At 39.1% G+C, this 19228-nt stretch overlaps 2 long non-coding RNA genes across 21 annotated transcripts in view; one reads left to right on the top strand and one right to left on the bottom strand.

Moving 5' to 3' along the window:
* The window catches only part of LOC114211665 (uncharacterized), an 87376-nt gene that overhangs the window by 19764 nt on the left and 48384 nt on the right, over positions 1 to 19228 (bottom strand). For 2 of the 3 annotated variants that reach the window (XR_015766779.1, XR_015766780.1), the window contains 4 exons: positions 15205 to 15361; positions 14296 to 14365; positions 9956 to 10057; positions 7838 to 7962 (listed from right to left, as the gene is read on the bottom strand). This is a non-coding gene — a long non-coding RNA (uncharacterized LOC114211665). The remainder of the gene's footprint in view (positions 1 to 7837; positions 7963 to 9955; positions 10058 to 14295; positions 14366 to 15204; positions 15362 to 19228) is intronic. The other variant, XR_003609810.2, reaches the window with a different exon arrangement.
* Positions 1 to 19228, top strand: part of LOC114211664 (uncharacterized) — a 74212-nt gene that overhangs the window by 20861 nt on the left and 34123 nt on the right. For 13 of the 18 annotated variants that reach the window (XR_015766765.1, XR_015766763.1, XR_015766772.1 and 10 more), the window contains 5 exons: positions 1238 to 1414; positions 8527 to 8639; positions 11241 to 11356; positions 12526 to 12681; positions 13342 to 13868. This is a non-coding gene — a long non-coding RNA (uncharacterized LOC114211664). Of the gene's footprint in view, positions 1 to 1237; positions 1415 to 8526; positions 8640 to 11240; positions 11357 to 12525; positions 12682 to 13341; positions 13869 to 14174; positions 17540 to 19228 lie in introns of those variants that run through there. The other 5 variants (XR_015766775.1, XR_015766774.1, XR_015766778.1 and 2 more) reach the window with 5 other exon arrangements.

Below are 19228 nucleotides of genomic sequence, written 5' to 3'. Positions count from 1 at the left end.
GGGGTTGATATGGTGATGAATCAGATTGGGTCTCTGCCTTCAAAGTCTTTATACTCTAGTAAAGGAGATGTGTTGTACATACTCTCAGTGGTTCTCAGGGGCAATTCTGCCTCCACCAGCCCACCTCAGGGAGATTTGGCAATATCTGGAGACATTTCTGATGATCAGAACTAGAAGTCGGGGTGCTACTGGCATCTAATGGAAAGAAGCAAAGGATGCCTTCTCAACATTCTACAGTGCACAGGGCAGCCCCCCACAACGAAGAATTACCTGGTCTGAAATATCATCAGTGCCAAGGTTGAGAAACCCTGAATTAGTGACAGTACCCAAAACAAAGGGCTTGTTGGTTGACTGATTGATTGGTGTTGGTGCGCATGGTAAATGACCTTCATCCCAGTCATTTTGAATTTGTACCTGTGCCTAACCCATTATAACTGTTAGGAATCTTTTGAATAAATGAGTACATTTAGACAGGTATTAAAGCATGAGATAAAGTGTCACGAGGCAAATGAGTGATAATTTAGAGTGAATTGTTAACTCAAGAGGACAAAAATTTTCTAGAATGATGCCGAGCATATAGTAACTGCTCAGTGAATGTGAACTGAACATATTTAGATAACCTTGCCACACTCATTTGCTTAAAGCTGAGGGTGCACGATATTGAAGAATCTTATCTTTAAAGCAGTCTTGGCAGTAGCCTTTCTTCTTGGAAATACTTCACTATAGACTGCTTGAGTGGCATATTGTACCATAAAGGGATCAAACTATGAATTTTTAATAATATTACAGCATTCAAAATTGTCACTAATTCAAATCGGTCCTTTCTCTAATGTGCCTAATTAGTGAATGTTAAGGAAGTGTGACATTTCAAACATCGAATAACTGAGGTAGCTGCTTAATGAATTTAGGGAAGGACGAAGTATTTATTGAAAAACAAAAGATTTATACAATCTAAAGAGAAACCAGAGTATGGAAGAAGTATTTTGAAGTGTGGCCTTAACTTCTTTACATAGAATGTGGGTTCTGCTGTTTATATACCATAAAAGTAAGAATAAGTAGCAGAGGCATGGGTTTGCAACTGTTGCTTGATATGCATAAACACCAACAATAAGGGGATGGTTAAGTGACACTCTCAATTAAGGATCAAGTAAAATGAAACTGTATCTTTAAATTAGAATATGTCCATACAAAAATAAGATTTAATTTTCTAAATTTGTTTATACTTTTTTTTCCCCAGAAAAATGATCAGGTGGTCTAATGTTCTAGTGTTTATAAGATAAACAGAGCTATTATTGCATGGAAAATCTGTACTTTTGATGAAGCAATTACCTTCAATTGTGATTATGTGGGTTTCCAAGGAAATATTGGCTTTCTTCTTCCACCTATTCGACCTGTAACGTCTCAATGTAAATTGGTGAGTAAGTCAGGAAATGGCATCTAATTTTGTATTAACATTAGTCAAATGTAAGTAGGAGAGAGAGCTACCATTAAAATTTTAAATAGAAATAACTGGGATAATCTGCCATTTTGGATAATCAAGTATGAATGTTCCCTGAGTTTAACACAGATAATGGAGACCACTGTGTCTCCGATTTTTGCAACATAAAAGGAGCAAAATTTCCTTCAGGTTTGAAAATTCTCTGTTAAGTCTTTTTCTGAAAGTGACTTTAATGAGGTATGTTTAGAAGTGGGGGAGGGGAAATTTAACTCTACTTTGCATAAAGAAACAATTAAATAAAAACTAGTTCACCTCTGCAAGAGAAGGAATCTTATGGGGGTAAATTTACTAATGGATGAATAAGATTAAAAGTAACACATTTTTTAAAAACATAAAATGCTAGAAAATTAAAAGAATAAATTTTGGCTCAGGGGAATAATTTAGTATGCTCAGAAAAAGAGCATCACCAGTGAAAATAGATCTTGATGTGACATACAATAACTGACCTAGCACCGGCACTGGCCAATCAAAGTAGATGTCCAATTAAGCAGAATGGACAGTTGGCCATAAACAACTGGAATGTTCAAACTAATATGTACCAGCTAAATATCAACCCTGCATATTTTATATGACCATGAGACTCAGTAGAAAGTTGATTTGTAAACTGGAAAACATTATGGAAATGTATCTTATTGTAATATGTTTTGATGCAGCTGAATCAAGAGTCAGATCATGGATAGGTAGACAAAAATATCTGCTAATTTCTATTGAACTCATCTTACAATTGCTTATGGACTGAGGATTCTTCGTTCCTTTCACTTCCTTTTTTTCACTTTTCATTATTATAAAAAGTTAGGTTTGGGGTCTCTTTAGACCATCATCAATAAGACCACCCTTCACTGCCTGAGGGCAAATCTCTTTAAAATTCTAATATATCTCTTATTTCCATGTCTGGAATGGTATTCCCATAAAATCTGTGATGGTTGTTTTTAGGTGGTGGATGGGTGATAGATGGGTAGATAGAACGCAAACAGCATTACACCACAATGTTAAAAAAAAAAAGTTATTCCTAATCTGCTACCCTTTAAAAAAATCAACTATTTTTTAATTTCTGTTACTGATCCAGGATCCCCTAGTCTCAAGTAAATATAACCCATTTGGATCTGCGAGAAATGTGGGGAGGGTATTTTTTGTTTTCTTCCTTACATTCTTTTGTGTTGTTTGAATTTTTTTCAATAGTTTTTTTTTTTACAATTGATTAAAATAAAAATAATCATTTTTTAAGTCTCTCTATTCTATTTATTTAGCCAAAATTGTAGTTCAGTCTTCTATCCTATTAGCTAATTGATTTTCTGAGTTTGTTTCCCCAAACTCAATACCACTTTCATTTTTGAGGACCAAATTTTATTTTATTTTTTTAAGATTTATTTATTTATTTTGAGAGAGTGAGAATGAGAGAGAGAGAGAGTACATGAAAGGGGGGAAGGTTAGAGGGAGAAGCAGGCTCCTCGCTGAGCAGGGAGCCTGATGCGGGACTCGATCCCGGGACTCCAGGATCATGACCTGAGCCGAAGGCAGTTGCTTAACCAACTGAGCCACCCAGGCGCCCTAGGACCAAATTTTAATTAATTTATTTTCAAAGTTTTAATTTTAATTCCAGCTGGTTAACATATAGTCTTATATTAGTTTCAGGTGTACAATGTAGCGATTCAACAGATCCATGCATCACCTGGTGCTCATCATGACAAGTGCCTTCCTTAATCCCCAGCATCTAGTTCACCCATTCCCTCATTCACCTCCCTTCTGGTAAACTTCAGTTTGTTCTCTATAGTTAAGAGTCTGTTTCTTGATTTCTCTCTCTCTCTCTCTCTCTCTGTCTCTCTCCCCTTTCCCTTTGCTCATTTGTTTGTTTCTTAAATTCCACACATGAATGAAATCATATGGTGTTTGTCTTTCTCTGACTTATTTCACTTAGCATAGTACCCCCTAACTCCATCCACGTTGTTACAAATGGCAAGATTTCATTCTTTTTATGGCTGAGTAATATTCCATTGTATGTATATGTGTATATATATATGCCACATCTTCTTTATCCATTCATCATTTGATGAACACTGGACTGCTTCCATATCTTGGCTATTGTAAATAATGCTGCTATAAACAGGGGGCGGGGAGGGCATGTATCCCTTTGAATTCTTTGGGTAAATACCACTTTCATTTTAAACTCATCTTGAAAGAATTTCCCATAGAGCCAATGTGAAAAGGCAGGATATCAAACTGCGCAGGGCACACTATCTTGAAGAGATTTTCTTTTGTTATTTTTGTTCTTTGTGTTGTCACATCTAGTTGTTTCATAATACTGCTAAACTCTTCAATTTCCTTTGAAAGGAATACTGCCATATGTATAATTTAGGTAACCTGGGAACACACTGCTCAGTGGAGATGGTATTTGTAAGAGTTGGAAAGATCCCTGGATAAAATAATCTCAGAAATTTCCCTTTGTTGTACAGGTATCAGAGTGACAAAGGGGGATGGATTTGGGAGAGACTTGGGAAATACTGTGGAATCAAGGCTTACAAATTCTTTATACAATTTTCCTTTTTAGGGTCTGATTCTCACGGTGTGATGGACACCATGGACTAATAAAAATTCCAAAACGTCTTTAAACCAAATGGTTCAGACTCTTCACATTTCTTGTGGATTCTGAAGGGTTATATTTACTTGAGACTGGGGAGGTCCTGGATCAGTAACAGAAATTCAAAAATAGTTGATTTTTTAAAGGGTAGCCGATTAAGAATAACTTTTTTTTTTTGCCTGCTTCTCCCTCTCCCACTCCCCCTGCCTGTGTTCCCTCTCTCGCTGTGTTTCTCTCTGTCAAATAAATAAATAAAATCTTAAAGAAAAAAAAAAGACATTAAAAGAAAACTTGACTAATGTGACCTCTCAAGTCCCTTTTATCTTTAAATTCTGTGCTCTGAAGTTTACCTTCTAATCTTATGGTGGTGATGCTCCATATCAGGATAGGTGTGTTTTCTGGCTACCCTCCTCACTTTGCCTTGAACACGCAACTTCTGTGAGGAAATGGAGTGTGTGGGAGAGTATTCCTAGGAGAGCTGGAACTGTCCAGCAGTGGAAGGAATTGCCCACACTCTAGGTCCCAAGCAATGAGACTTAACGGCAAATTGGAGCAGGGCATCTGCTAAACCACTCTTGACCACGAAAGAGGCCTGTATGCATTCCTGTATGCAGAAGTACTGCATGGGGTGCTTACTCATCCCCATTCCAAGGAGATATTTCCTGTTTTCTATATTGCTTTTCATTTAAAATGGGGTCAATGGTCTTTTGAATTGTGTAGGAAAAAAAGAAAGTACAAGGGATAGATAGAAGAAGAGCTGAGGAGGACAGAAGGCAAAAACAGGACTATTACATGGTACCAGCAGGCTTTTGGTTTGTTGATTTCAAACTATTTAGCCAAACACACACACACACACACACACACACACACGCACACACACACACGCACACATTAGGTTAACATGTTCTATCTGTAGATGGGGTCAGATCTATAGCAACTTCATCATTTATATTTTACAATCAGTAATACAGTTACTGTAGCACACCATTTGAAAAAAAACATTGTGTCAAGTATTAGCTTAGGAAGGCTTCCCAGAACATATAGCTAAGAAAATCAAAAATGAAGTTAATCGGTCCTTAAAACGTTGCTCAGTCTTTCCCTATTCAAGTGGCAGATGAATTCACTTTGACGTATGCCCACTTGATTGAGGTGGTGAGGAATGATGTAAAAATCTTTAAACATGTTTATAATTCTTTTTAATAAGTGGCTGGATACCTAGCCCGTATTTCCTTATATTTTCTTCTGAAAGGAAGGATCAATGCTTCCACAGACATCCTAGATTTGAGAAGAAAGAACTTTGGGGAAACATCTCATCCAGCTCCCTTATACTGGGTGATTAAATAGTAACCCAATTTTATAGGTGAAACAACTGAATGTGTTGAATTGCTCCATACATTTTTTTAAAAAAACTATTTTTAACTTTATGCAATAATAGATATTCATTGTAGAAAATTTGAGAATATAAAAATACACAAAGAAAATAAAAATCACCCTGGAGTAACTATCGTTTACATTGTGATGTATCGCCTCCTAAATACATACGTATTATCATATATGTATTTCATGCTCAGTACTCTTTGAGGAAAAAAGAGAAGGCAAAGTGGGAGAGCTGTTGGTCCGTCTGATCCATGCCTGGAATCAATGGCCACGTATTTTTAACCATCTTCTTTAATGTGTCTCTACTCTTGGGCCTAATCTGACAATAGATTATAAACAAGGTGCCAAGATTCTTAGTTAGAAAATAACACTAGGGTTGTAGGCAATTCCTTACCTTTCTTTTCCTGAATAGAGACCCAAGAAATTGTAAAGGAAATACGATACTGCAAACATGGCTTTATTTTTGTGAGGTAACACTGGAGGTCCCCATGTTGGCCACTGCAAAGGCAGTCACATGTTTAACAGAGCAAAGAGCCCTACAAAGGAAGAAGTTAACTTTAGCTTTGAAAATCCTTTTATCCTCCATGATTTTGATGGCTTTAAATTTGTCACCTGAATGTGATATTAACATAATCGTCTGCATTTCAGCTAATGAATGCACCTGCTTCTAAGACTTTATTTTAGCAGTTTTAATGAGCTCTTCAAAAGAGTTTGCCTGGACTTACTGTGCGGCTAGAGAAATAGCAGCTGTAAGCAACTAACAACACATTCAGTATTTGAATCAAGCTCTGTGAAGTTGTTAAACTCGAGAAGGAGTGTCTATCCATCTGTCTGTGATAAGGGGAATGAAGCTGAGATGTAGCTGTGATATTTGGAGAAAGCACTAGTGTAAGTGGGGCTGGCCAGAGGAGGTTTTTCCCTGCTTGGCCATAATATATGGATCATATTTTCATTTAAGTTCAGGCAGTTCATTTAAGCTCTCTGTATCCCAGTTTCTCATCTTTATAACAATGGTGCCTATTGGGGTGCGTGGGTGGCTTAGTCATTAAGCGTCTGCTCTCAGCTCAGGTCATGATCCCGAGGTCCTGGGATCGAGCCCCACATCGGGCTCCCTGCTCCGCAGGGAAGCCTGCTTCTCCCTCTCCCACTCCCCCTGCTTGTGTTCCCTCTCTTGCTGTGTCTCTCTCTGTCAAATAAATACAATCTTTAAAAAAAAATAATGGTACCTATCTTATAAGCTTGTTGTAAAGATGAAATGCCTCACCTGTTGAAAGCACTCAATTTTGCTTAATTTTATTATAATTATTGTGTTTATTACTAAATAGATGTGACTGTTAGTCAATCAATCAAATTCTATTTGATTGGCTATAGGTTGTAAGATGGTTCTTAGGTGAATAACTACTCATTGAGACCTATAGGAAAAACAACCCAAACTGATCTCTTGTGTTTAAAGCATCAGGAAGTTTATTTCAATGCCGAATCATGTCTTAACCCCACAGTGAAGATTTTTGAAAGAGAAGATGTCAACCAATCACTAGAAGTCCAAATTCCTAAATAATCCAAATGTAAGCCATTTAGAATTTCTAAATATTATGTAGATGCTAGTAAGTAAAAAAGTATTACTTACTTTTTTAATATGTATTCTAATACTTATATTATCAAATTCATTCCACGCTTATCATACTCTGATTTCAACATCACATTTTCATGATGGGAATCTCCCTCCTCCTTTTTTCCCATACGTTCCTCTGTATACTTTACGACGCTCAATTGAATGGGAAACAAAGAATAGGACAAATGTTGCTTTAAAGATGCACACAGCAGATATGTTACAGATCAACTGGAGGTAGCACTGGGAGTAAAGATGCCACAGATTTTTATCGCCCTCTTTTTCTCTCTCTCAGGAAAATAGGTAGCACAGAGGTGAGCTAGCTGTTAAGAAAATGGAAAATTTTCCTATTTCTTTTTTATTTTATTTCAGTAAACGTGAAACAATTATTCTGGCTGAGATGGAAGTAATTTATTTCCCAGATTCCTTTTCCTCTTTACACCATGCTGGCCAACAGCCTTCCTTTAATAACTGGAGCTAGTCCACTGGTGTTTCACCCCACATGCCACAATGCTAGGGAATCACTGAGGAAACGGGACCAGCATAGGAATCCTCACCACCTTTTTTGTTACAGGGGTTTCTCTGGAAAGACGTTGCATTCTAGAAAGCATCAACTCCAGCCTGCTGAGTAGGCAGCCTTCTGGTAACTGTATGCATCCCGACATTTCAAAAGATCCGTTTTATTCAGACTTGCATGAAGCATCTTTCCAGAAGGCATTCAGTTCTACTCTTAGACCCTAGCTTTGTAACCTAAGAAAACGACCCCAGGGGAGCTCACCTCTGGCTGCCCTTTGACTCTGTTTTGCTGTGGAAGGCAAGCTGACCTCATAGTGATGAGGTTTGTTTATGGTCTGGTGACTCAGTGTGGTCCTCAGAAGGGCAGCATCAGCATCACCTGGGAGCCTGTTAGAAATACAGAGTCTTAGGCCCCACCCCAGAGCTACCAAATCAGAATCTGCATCTTAACAAGATTCTCAGGTGATTTATATGCTTGTTTGCATTTAAGAAGCAGTGGCCTAAGGAATCTGCTTGAGATTTTTCTTTGCAGCAATAGAACTCACCATCTCCTGTTCCAAAGTTGTATCCATCCACTTTCCACTTCCAGTCTCTACACAGATTTCTCTGCAGTGCTCCAGAGCAAACTACCTCTATTTTGGATGAGTTCCCAACCCGTGGGTCTTGTACTGATCTGCATTTCAATGGTTCGGGTGGTCAAATGTGTATACAGTCCAGCCTACAACTAGCCAACCATACCCATTCTCCAGCAAGTCATCTTGCCCTCCTTCTTCCCACAGCTGGAGCGTTACCATGTTCATAAATTATTGTTAAAGAAGGAAATTACCAAAAGAAAAAAAAATAGTCTCCGTAAACCTGCATAGTTTAGAGCTAAAGAATATGTTAAAATTTTCCATCGTGGAAATTTCCCAGCTACTGGGCTCTTTAGATTTTTTTTTTTTTTTTTTTCAGAGCTGCAAGCAAAGAATGGAAATTTCCAGTTGCAGCATCAAGGACTGCTGTTCTGCTGACTGTCTTGCTCAGCCAGGGTCATCTGCTTCTCTAAGACATCAAGGAACGCCAAGGTAGGTCTGAGAGAACACACACACTTCCTCTGCAGGAAGGAAGGAATGTCTTTGTGCTGCCTCCAAGCTGTGATAAGGAGAGGGGCGGGAGAGGTGACGTGCCCTGCTCCATCCACCTGAGTGTGAATTTTGTTGATCGTTACCACCTATCAGCAGCTTATCGTATTTGACATCTTTCTAATGACAGCTGGCTGGCAGGTCTTTTGTTTTTTTAAGAAATCCCTAAGGTGGGTGGGAGATGCAAAGAGAGGGAAGAAACCAACATTTATTGAGGTCTACCCTCCTAAGTACTCTGCCAGCTATTTTATATATCTCATTTAACCTTTATGTGATCTGCCCAAGGTTAACTTCCTGAACCCACATTTTGGAAGCTTCGTTTGTTCTTCCCGAGACAGCTCTACCTCCCCACAACCCTCCCAGAAACGAGTCATCTGCAAGCATCCTGAAGGCCTCCTCTCCACCTCTTCAATAATAACACTCCAGTTCCTTTTCACGCCATCGAAATTGACATGCATTTCCATTTACAGCTGATCCCGATGTCTGAGTCAACAGGCGTCCAATAGTTCCTTAAATCCCATTATGTTCTTCCCCATGTCCTGCTGCCCTACCACAGAAGTCTGATGGTGACAATGCCATGGAAGACCATGTGTAAAGCCATCGGCTTCTTGAGAACAAGGCCAAAAACCTGTCTGGCTCTAGGCCAGAAAGAACGTTCTCAAACCTAGGTTGGGGGGCTTGTCTGGGTGGTTTGGCAATTTTGATTTTGCCTTTAGTAGTTTGTTTTGATTTTTAGGGGATTCTGAATGACTGTAAGGAGTAAGAGCTACCTAAGGTTACTCTCTTCTTACTGACAACCCATGGTACCAGGAAAAGAACAGTTAAGGAGGATTTCTGGCATCCACTTTTGCTATTTATGCTTATTATTTATTGAGGCAAGTTTGGTAGTAATGAAGATATTACAGCAATAAAAAAAAAGGTGTCGCATGGCTAGTAAGTTTTAAAAAAGAATATTTATTCCTACCTGTATTTTTTATCATACCTGTATCCATAGATAGCAATGTTGTCTTTGAATACGGTGACCAATTTTAATGCAAACCCAAAACAGAAGTGGACTGGAATGGGAATTGTCACCGGGAATATTGTAGGTCTGTTTCGGCTTTAGTCTCAAAAGCTAATGTTGAGTTTAGTCATTGGTTACTTCTCTAATAATGATTTTGCTTATTCCGTTAATCCATTAAAATGGAGTCTGATTCCCTGGTGAAATTTGTCAAGTGGCATTTTAATATGGGTCTGGGTCTCATATGATAGTACCATACCTCTGACAGGCTTCTTTCCATTCCTCCTCCGCTTCTGTCATTAACTAGAAGATATCGGTCCTCTTAGTTGAAGACACTGATGATTCATACCTGTGGGTTGGGCTGAATAAACATATGATGACTATTCTTTTCCACTTTAGACCACAGAGATGACTTTAAAAATATATATATTTTGGTTGGAAAAATGCTAATCTAGATGCTGTTTGATTGACTTCAATCATGGCCCCAATTCTCTCCCTCTTGTTTCTCTACCCCTGGCAACATGACTTTTCAGCAATTCACACCAAGAGTTAGAGTCTATTCCCTGGCTCCTTGAATTTAGGCTGGGTTTTGACTTGCTTTGGCCACTAGAATGCAACAGAAGTAATTGTGCCAGTTGCAAGCATAAAGCTTCACGTGTGTGCTTCCATTTTCTTTCTTGGAACCCACCACGGATACTTGCCTAAGCCCAAGCTAACCTGTTGGGGGATGAGAGATCATGTGGAGTAGAGATGAACCAGCCTAGCTGAGGCCATCCCAGGCCAGCCAGCCCAGCGCTAATGTACCAGCTGCCCACACATGCATGAGCAAGCCCACCAAGATCAGTCGGGCCCAGCCTGGATTAGCAAAAACACTCAACCAACTCACAGTCTCATGAGAAATAGTACATGGTAGCAGGTTTAAACCACTACATGTTAAAGTGGTTTGTGATGAAGCAATAGGTAATGGATAAAGGTGTCAATTCCCTTTTTTTTTTTTTTTTTACCCCCTCACTGCCAGGAGCTCAGAGTCAAGTCTGAAGGCCAATCACAGAATCTGTGTTTATTCATGTATACATATTTATTGAGCTCTTTATGGCTAACATATTTGTAATGCTCTCTCTTCCTGGCAGAGAATTTTGAAAAAATTTAATAACCTATTGTTTGCCATGTTGGTTCTACACCAACTCAATCTTGTGTCTTAAATATTAGCTGATTTCTCCTTAGCATCCAATTAGAAGAGATGACCCTAGAGCAAGATTGGCAAATGTTTTCTGCAAAGAGCCTGCTAGTAAATATTTTGTGCCGAGCAGGCGGTACAGCCTCTGTCACTATGCTCTGTTAAATAGTGCTAAAGGGGCTGTAGACTACATGTACACAAACATGCATGGCTGTGCTCCAAAAAAAACTTAATTACAAAAACAGGCAGTGGCGAGGATTTGGCCCTCAGGCCATAGTTTGCTCACCCTTGATCTAGAGAATCTATGTTACTATGCAAAAACAACTTCATCTATACAATGATCCCATCAACTCTCTTGTTAATTCAGCTCAATCACTTTGGAAAAGCAGATAAATGAAGCCAGTTCATATCCTCAATGAGAAGACAAGAAGGGGCTGACCATGGCGCAGTACTGTGTGGAGAACTAATAGCATTTGTACAAAGGCAAGTACTATACCAAACAACCTAAAATTCACCAGACACTGGGTCGGGGACTGGTTATGTAGTCAATGCTAAAGGCCAAGGTGACACAAGCGATGTCGCATTTGTTTTGTTTCATTTCCCAGCCTCTGATCTCAAATACTCATTTAACAAGCACATGCTGTATGTCGCCACGAGGATGGGACTCTGGTCGTACTTGCCCACTCGGAGCTCCCTGAATGTATTGTGCTATTTCACGGCTCTCTAGTTCTGCACACAATGTTCCTGCTGCCTAGAACACACTTAGCCCTCTTCTCTTACTGGCTAACACCCACTCACTGATCAAAACGAAGCTCAATGATACTGCCTCTTGGAAGACTTCCCTGAGTGCACCTCCACCTCCTCGCCCTCAACCTCTAGTCCATGCTCAAAATCTCAGCATTTATTCTACCAAATTAATAATTAAAATAGCTAAGAATGCTTATACAGTGCCAGGTTCTTCCTGTGTGGCAGGCACTGTTAAATATAGTCATGTAACTGAAATTATCAGTATCCTTGCCCATTTCCTCAATCCAGTCATACATTCAAACACATTGATTGAGTACCTCTGTTGTGCTAGGCACAGAAGAGAAATAAAGCCTGAGGCTCTAATGTAGCGTGTAAACCCACTTGAAGGCACATACTGTATCGTATTTGTTTTTACATCTCAACATGTAGCAGTGTCCAGAGCAGAGGTTTTATGTTAATACTAGAAGACCGAATGTATGAAAACAACAGATGCTTATACAGTGAATAATATGTGCTGGGAAAAGTCCTAACATGGGGGATTGAAGGCACAGAGAGTTTTTAACTAACGTGCCCATAAGGTCACACATGTGTCAGAGCTGGTTCTAGAATCCATTTTCATAACCACTGGGTGAAATGAAAGCCTGAATGACTCAGCATAAATCCACGCCACTCCTGAAAAAATAATTCAGTGGCTGCCTCTTTGAGGGCAGGGGTGGTCCAGCAGTAGCCATTCTGTGCTTGGGCTTCGGAGTCAAACAGCACGTGTTCACATTTGCTCTCCAGTGCTCAGTGTTGTTGGAAGCATTGACCATGCCTCCAAAGCATACCCTCACATTTGCACACAGCACATTACGGTTGCATTCCCACTCCAAGTTGATTTCTCCCATGCCCTCTCCTCCTCTCAGGTGGGCAGGCATCAAGCCTTGAGGAGTAACTCCAGCACTGTTCTGCCATGTGACTGCTGGGTTGTATAGGAGATCCACCCATGCTGTCCTACTCCAAAGGACATGTAAGCAAATTAGCACTTTGAAGAAGGCTGCACAGGAGTGTCCATAATGCCGGTAAGCCTGGATAACCATGTGCATTATTTTAAAGTCTTGCTACCAGACACTCACTGATGGCTTTGGAAGTCCCCATGGAGCCTCCCAGGGAATACACCACTCAGTGGGGGAGCCACAGACAGTGACTGGCCTGCAGCTGTCTCTGAGGACAGGTTTACTCTGCCAAAAAAGAAAGAACAGATATTTCCAGTAGAATTTTGCTTCTAAAACAAAAATGGGTTTGGAAAGTTTTAGGTTTGAGCATTAGAACGTCAGGAAATAAAAGTGCCCACAGATTCCCCGCAGACTTTTGAAGTGCATGGTTCCTCTGAGGGTAGAACAAACGTGCCCATTCTTCTGCCTCTAGGCAGTTTTCTTAAAAAATTTTGACTCTTCCACTTTCCTCCCTTTGCAGTTAGGTAAATAGGAGGAGGCAAAGAGGCACTTTGCTTTGTAGCCTCCATTGATGGCCTGGAGGATCTAACGAAGATGTGCCAGGACTAGCTTCCACCACAAGCTTCCGGTTCTCATTGGAAGTTCAACAGAGGCTAATAAGAATTCAGCAATTTAAGAATTGGCTCTTGCAAGCAACCATGTGTCACTGGGGAGCTGTGCAAGACTGTACCCGCAAGTACAGGATAGTGTATGAAAAGATATTGTCTTCTCCTTTCTCCTCTACAGGCTTTCCTCCTGGTCAAGAATCAATCATGGGACTCCTCCAGGAAAGCACGTATTGCCTGGCTGGAAGACTTGAGACACATTCGGTTGACCAGGGTTCTTGGGCACCTACAAATGCATGTTTCAGTGCTTGGGTAGCATTTATCACACCTTATTTTCCGATTAAAATAACCCAAATGTTATTGTAGTTATAGCCCATTTCATACAGTTTAATGCTTAATAATTCTCTGCTTGCTTTCTTATGTAAAACTTATTATCTTCCCATCTAGATCATAAACTTGCTGAGAGCAGGGATCATGGCTTTACTCCTTTTCAATCCCCCACAGGACCAAACATGGGCTAGAGAAGCATAATACTGGGCGGTCAACAGGGAATGACCACAGGACGATGTGTGGAGACCTGGGTGGTTTCTGGGCCCCCGGCCCCATCTAGCTGGTATAAGACCTTCAGGAAGCACTTACATTTCTGAGATGCGATTTCTTCATCTTAAGAGTGCCCCACTTACCTCACTGGTTCGTGGGGAGGATCAGGTAAGATAATGTATGTGAACGTATTTTGTAAACCAAGATTTGCTAGCTTTAAAGTGTGAGCAATCATCAGAAGAGGCATTTAGTAAAAATCTGATTGATTTGTAATGATAAAATATTTTCTTCCCTATATCCAGTTTTTAGGGGTTTTATTTCTAAGCATTTAATTTTATCTGAGTGGCAAAGCCGCTCCACATCTTCCTGATACCATGTAGTATGCATTTCACCCTATCGTTAAAGTTGGGTTGAAATCTAAGCAAACCAACCAGAAAAGTCGCCAAGCATGCCATGGTCACATCTATCACACAGGCCTCCTGGAGACCACTGCGTTTGTACCCCACTAGAGTTCCAGAGCCTTTCCGGTGTCACATCTACCCACTCAAACTGTACCCTAGGCAAGGATTACATATTTCTATGTTCTAGCACTTACTTGATACATGAGAGTGGCAGATCATCGTCCTAAGCCCAGGCCAGCTGAGAAGAAAATGAAGAAGCTGCACCTTATATGAGAAATTTTACAAAGAGAAGACTCTATGAAACAGACTTTTAGAATGGTTCATTTATTTATAATCTTTATTGCCTACTTGTTCTTAGCAAAGAAGGCAGTCTCTCTATAGTAACAGAATTCTATACAATTCATGAGAAAACTCTCCTTTTAAACATGGTTATTCCTCAAATACTTCTGTAAGATATAAAATTTAGTCACGGGTTTTTTTTCCTCACTTAACTCATGAAAGCTGGACGAGTCTGTTATTTTCCAAGTTCGATCACAGAGCATCCACTACAGGACTAAGACATGGGGTTGAAGAAAATTGTCGATATACTGAATCCGAACCAATTGTGAACTCCATTAATGAACATATTTATGATGCCTTTTTGATGGGCATAAAAAGAGGAATCCGTGTTTCAGAATTAACCGATCCAGAACAGTTTTTGGAAACCTTATTTCTTTTCTTTTTAAAACTCATTACGGGAATTTTCAAACATACCCAAAGGAAGAAGAATAGTATAAATGAACCCATCCTTATGGACCTGTCATCCAGCTTCAACATAGGGCCAATCTTGTGAATCCTCATTTTTAATCAATATTAGTAGGCAATAAAATTAAACTCACACTACATGCTGATTCAAATCTCATAACATGTTTATTTATCTATAGTTTCCTAAAATAATTGTATTTTTGTCAGACACTCTTCTTTTTCATTCTCGTATCTCTGTCACTTCTCTTGAGGCTGAAGTGGGGCTAGCTTCTTACATAGTCGCTACTAGAGGGAAAATACTTAACGAGAGGACAAGGGTAGGACATTTTAAATTTATTAATTTATTAATTATTCTCTACCTGTGACATAGTGCCTTGCTCCTTTTGACTAAAGTGTTGCAGGAAAATAGTGATAATGGAAAAGGAGTCACTTCCAACAACAGAACGGAGTCTTTGTCTCTTTGCCCCAATGATATGATAGTGAGTGACAGAATGAGGGGTCACTCCATTCTTGATCCTGAAGAGAAAGAGAGAGCCCCAAGACAAATATTATAACCTAAATGTTTCAAGGCCGAGCATTTCTTGTATGTAATATATTATTTATTAGATATATATAAAATTTTTTGCAAAGTACAAGTAGTTTGCTGTATGGAATTATTGTGGTAAGATTCATCAAAATGCATACCAATTTGTAGCCAAATCATACCCCCAGGGAATCGAAAATAATAATAATTTTTTTTTTAAAGAAGTAAGTTAGGGGCGCCTGGGTGGCTCAGTCGGTTAAGCATCTGCCTTTGGCTCAGGTCATGATCCCAGGGTCCTGGGATTGAGCCCCGCATCGGGCTCCCTGCTTAGCGGGGAGTCTGTTTCTCCCTCTCCCTCTGCCTGCCGCTCTGCCTACGTGTGCTCATTCTCTCTCTCCCAGTCAAATAAATAAATAAAATCTTTAAAAAAATATTTAAAAACTAAAGAAGTAAGTTAGAATGATGAAGTTGGGTAGAAGTTATATGGCTTTAGCAAAACTTTGGTTTCTTTTTTTACATTGTTCTCCATGATAAAATAGGAAAATTCCTACCTAGATGGTAACACTTGTACCATTCGCTTAATTTTAAGATTCTCAGTTGCTCTTGGGAACAAGTATACTGCTGTGGCATGAAGCGGAAGGTATAATTTGAAGCCAGACTAGAGAAAAAAAGGTCCTTTCGGAAGTAATGTATTCATGAAAAGGTAAAAGTATCAAGAAAGGCTTAATGATTTCACCAAGTAATCTGGAGCTAAATTTCATATGCAAGTTCCTTACAGAACTATAACAAACTTTGTAGAACTCAAGCCTTCCATGGAAAAAGGTTTTAAGACTTCTTTTAAAACCAATGAATAGTTAGCCACGAAATGTACTGCAGTCTTACTCACTGTTGTTGTTTGCTTTATCACTCATGAGAACTTGTTTTGCATTCAGTGAAGACTTAGAGAAATGTAAGGATGAATACTTATCATAATTCATTCCCATGTGGACTTTCAAAATCTAGGATAATAGCTTTTCTTTTTCCTTCAATAATTAGACTCTGAAAGGAATCTGGAAAGTGCTACACACAGGAGTGGTGTTCGGTTGAAACAGGGCTCATTTCCAGCTCTGCTTGAGTTCATTGCTGTCTACGTGTGATGTTGAAGGGAGTGAGGAAAATAAACTTCCTTAATTATTACATGCTGCCAATGACCTTCCTCTACTTTTGAAGAAATATATTGCATTTCTTCCTTAGTATATTCACAATGAATCTCTGAGATACAGGGATATGGTTATTCAGTCAGAAAAAAAAAAACATTTAATTATTTAAGACACCTAAGCACTTCATGTGAAAACTTTCAACTTAACAGAGGGGAGGGAAATAACTCTTAAAATAAGATCAAGCCAGCAAACCTAAGGAAAGGGGGAGAAAAAGGAAAAAAACAAACAGTGAAGCATTATAAGGGATAAAAAGAAAAAAAAAGAATAAAAATAAATATATCTATTACCATAAAAATTGAATGAGTTGAATGCCCCTTTCAAAAGACAAACTTTCAGATTATTTTGAAAAACATGATATGTATAAGAAATTCACTTCAAATTAAGTGACAAAGAAAGTTTGAAAATAAATGATTGGGTAGATATATGTCAGACAAATCCAAAACCAGGAGTGACAGTGTTAATATCAGATTCAAGGCCAAAAACATTAAATAGGAACAAGAGGATGGGAAGATTAAGGGCGCAGTGGCAGAGATCGCTAGATGCCTATGCCATCCATGCCCATCCCTTTTTCACCCTTGCTAACAAAACCTCAATTTAATTTGGCACAGCAATGTGTACAGATAAAAACAAATTAATTTTCCTATCCTTTTACAAATGGGGTAGACAGTAAGTTGTAAGCAGACGTTAGTGGGTGGGCCTGCAGGCATCTAATTAAGCTGGAAGCTACTCCTTTCTGCCTTCTTCTTTTTCCACCTTCATGACTGGAATATACATGTGATGGCTGGAGCTGCAGAAGCCATTTTGCAACCATGACTTGGAGAACAGACACCAGATACTAAAAGGCATCAGAGCAGGAAGACAAGTGGAGCTTGCGTTCCAGATGACCATGGAGCCTCTATACCAGTCCTCAATTTTTTACCACCAGCTATTTTTTATGTTTGAGAAAAATACATTTCTGTTTATTTAAGCCACTATTATTTTGGTATCATTTTACATGGAGTCAGCTCAATATCCTGTGGTACAGCTATAAACTTGAAGAAAATATAATAATTGTCAGCTATTATGCACTAAAAAATATAGCATAAAAATTTTAAAAATCAAAACCACTAGAGAGTTTTAAAAAAGAAGAGAAAAAAAACCCACTAGAAAGACATGTAGTATTTGATGAAATGACAACCACAGTAGTAGGTTTTAATGCAGCTCTTTCAGAATTTGATAGAATATGAAATAAAAAACAAGCAAGAATACAGAAGACGATAATATAACTTACAAGCTTATTAAACATGCATGAATATATGGGTTTATGTGTGTGATTAGTATAGAGGAGAAAAAACAATAAATTTATACTTTACGAAAAGAGAACATGCAATCTTTTTATAGGTGTATGGAATATTTATAGAACCAATCATATACTTGGCCATAAAGGACAAGAGCTATTGTAGTATAGGGTACAGAAGAAAGGTGCCTGCATCTAGACACTCTGCTCCACAGCTTGCTGGCAGAGTGACCTTGGGCAAGTGACTTAACCTTCCTGGGTTTTGTTTCTTTACCTCTAGAGTTGGGATCATAATAGCTAGAAATTTTATCTTTTATAATTACTACTCTCTCTCCCAGCCCAGCATTTTCCAGCGTGATGTCCATTTACCTACACAAAGCTGCTGGTGTCACATGTCACTGACTCTAGGTGGAGGTGCCAGGCCATCAGATGGTCATCACTACTTCCCAGTGGGAGGGTCAGCAGCGGGAATAGAAGGTTAACATTTCTCAGATTGGCCTCAACTGACCAGTGAGCACAACGCTGTCTAGCACACAATTAAAGAGCACCAAAAGAATGTTAAATGGATGGATTGTTACTTGCAGGAAAAGAAACAGGAACCATGTTTCCAATTATTCTTCATTTCAGACAACAACTAGCTGTTTCCGCTGGCTGGCACAGTATAGCTGAATGGGGAACACTATTGAGTAAACTCTGCTGAAAAAAGGATGAATGTGGGCCAGTGAATTTTTTGACACAGTCCCAGCTTTATTTTTGCTTATTGCTGGCAAGCTTATATGAGGGACATTAAAAAACAATTGAGAAAAACTTTGTAAATAAGGCTTAAAGGACAAGAAGTCTCCATAGCCCCTCAAAATATAAACTTTTTTTGTACCAACAAGGATCATTTGTGACATAAGACAGAACCTCTAAATTTAGCTGTTGTTTAGAGAAAAGAGAAAAACACTTAATATAAATCTTAAAAAAAACCCAACATTCTTAGTATCACAAAAGCAGAACACTGAAGTACTTAAAATATTTTAACATAAAGAAAGTATTTTCATGAGCAAGCACTTTAAAGATTTTTTTAAAAAAATCTATTTATTTGACAGAGAGAGAGAGAGAGAGAGAGAGAGAGAGAAGGGAACACAAGGAGGGGGAGCGGGAGAGGGAGAAGCAGGCTTCCTGTGGAGCAGGGAGCCCAATGCGGGGCTCGATCCCAGGACCCTGGGATCATGACCTGAGCCAAAGGCAGATGCTTAATGACTGAGCCACCCAGGCGCCCCATGAGCGAACACTTTAATATATGAAAATATATGACTCTGAGGAACTATTAATTGTATATTTTAATAATTATTTCATATAGGGGCGGCGGGGTGGCTCAGTCAGTTAAACATCCAACTCTC

This window comes from Eumetopias jubatus, unplaced genomic scaffold (assembly GCF_037043125.1).
Source record: "Eumetopias jubatus isolate StellerSeaLion01/CBP00866 unplaced genomic scaffold, mEumJub1_p1.0 scaffold_14, whole genome shotgun sequence".
Taxonomy (NCBI): domain Eukaryota; kingdom Metazoa; phylum Chordata; class Mammalia; order Carnivora; family Otariidae; genus Eumetopias; species Eumetopias jubatus.
The sequence above is the reverse complement of the archived record's forward strand: the minus strand, read 5'-3'. Positions and strand labels throughout refer to the sequence as shown.